The sequence below is a fragment of the Mugil cephalus genome, chromosome 1 (genome assembly GCF_022458985.1).
Source record: "Mugil cephalus isolate CIBA_MC_2020 chromosome 1, CIBA_Mcephalus_1.1, whole genome shotgun sequence".
Lineage (NCBI taxonomy): Eukaryota > Metazoa > Chordata > Actinopteri > Mugiliformes > Mugilidae > Mugil > Mugil cephalus.
This window is the reverse complement of record NC_061770.1, coordinates 53,311,310-53,312,901: the sequence shown is the minus strand read 5'-3', so window position 1 is coordinate 53,312,901 and position 1,592 is coordinate 53,311,310. Positions and strand designations below refer to the sequence as shown.

Genomic DNA, 1,592 nt, shown 5'->3' with positions numbered 1-1,592 from the left:
GAGGGGGGCCCCAGCACCTGACAAAAAAAAAAAAAATAACAGGTGATTATACCCAAAATTAAACCCGAATAATGGCTTTACAAATAAAAATACCCAAATTTATAATATATCATCATATCTATTGCTCCACAAAAAAAAGCTGTCCTAGAATGTGTAATTGTAGTAGGGAGCAAATTCTCCACCATCCTTGTTGAATTTATAATCCCAGTCAGTGACTCCTCCTTCCTTCATGTCACATATCAAGGTAACTGACTCTCCAGTGAACAAAGGTGACCAGTAGGGGTCAGTAGTCAGCACAGCATCTACAACCAAACACAAATATTCTCCTCAACTTTACTCAGTTAACAACATAAAATAAACTGACTTCTATTTTACTCTACAATCTGTTTACGATACATAGATTAAAGTAATAAATATACTGACAAAACAATTCAGGGATGAATTACGTTCAACTAATCTTGAATGAATAGAAATAATAAATAGAGAAACTGACCTTGAGCATGTCCACAGTAGAGGAGTGTATCCAACACTGAAATAAAAGTCAAAACTTCAACAATAAAGAAATATTTAAAAATAACTGGGCTTCTTATGACATTTACAGTTCCATATGGAACCAGATTAGTGAATAAATGTAACAAATGAAGAACCAATATTATCTGTCTGTGACTATTCAACACAGTTGTTGGCTCCTGAACTACATCAGATCACCTGTCAAAACCCTGCCTACATGTATGAAGATAAATAGTTTGGTACTACACAGGTCAACAACAGCACACACAGAAAAGTGTGTCCCATCCTCACATCCAGCACTGACACTCTGTTGTTGTACCTGAGAAATACTTCCTGTTTGTATCAAGAGAAACTTAGAACTGCAGTCTATGAAGAGAGACAGTGAACTGTGAGGACAAAGAGAAGATTCATGTCAGTATGAGATCACTGGGGTTCTGCTAATGTTTTATTTCTGTCCTGTTAGTCCATCCCACTTCCTTCTGTCTTCACTAAACCTCAAAGCACTACACTGGGTTTGACCACCAGAACACTGTGACACTTCCTGTCCTCCTACTGCAAATACAAACTCAGTTCACACTTGATTCTATCAAACCTACAACCATATGAACTTAGAGTAAATATTTATTTCAACACTTACCTAAAATCTAAATATATTTGTGTGTGTTATATTGTATATATCCAGTGCAATCATGACTGTATTGAGTTGTACTGTGTTTGTGTTCTGAGTTCCACGTACTGAACAACGTGTCACTCTGCTTCAGACAAAGATTTCAATTTCATACCAGAAGCAACAACTGCACGCATCTGAAGAGGAAGAAAGAACCGCGATATAAAGAAGTTACACTTCACATCAATAATAGATCATCCTCACAATCCAGCCCCCACAACATCTCAGACCACTGCTCTGGTTTAACATGTTGACGCGTCCTGTCCAGCTACTGCTAATACAAACTATGTAAACTCTTGATGGTAAAAGATGATGTAGAACTAGTCAAACTGTGAGGTCATAGACAATGAGTTTTGGAAGTGATATTCACATGTTTGCTTTATATCATTTTTATTGTCTGAACTCCTTGAAAAGA

The 1,592-nt window shown here is 36.7% G+C and overlaps 1 long non-coding RNA gene across 1 annotated transcript; it reads right to left on the bottom strand.

Annotated features, from left to right (window-relative positions):
• Nucleotides 1-212: 212 nt before the first annotated feature.
• Nucleotides 213-797, bottom strand: LOC125023460. The gene is made up of 3 exons (XR_007114614.1): nucleotides 759-797; nucleotides 494-529; nucleotides 213-302 (listed from the first exon to the last, which is right to left on the bottom strand). It is a non-coding gene; the product is annotated as an uncharacterized LOC125023460 (long non-coding RNA).
• Between the last annotated feature and the right edge of the window lie 795 nt (nucleotides 798-1,592).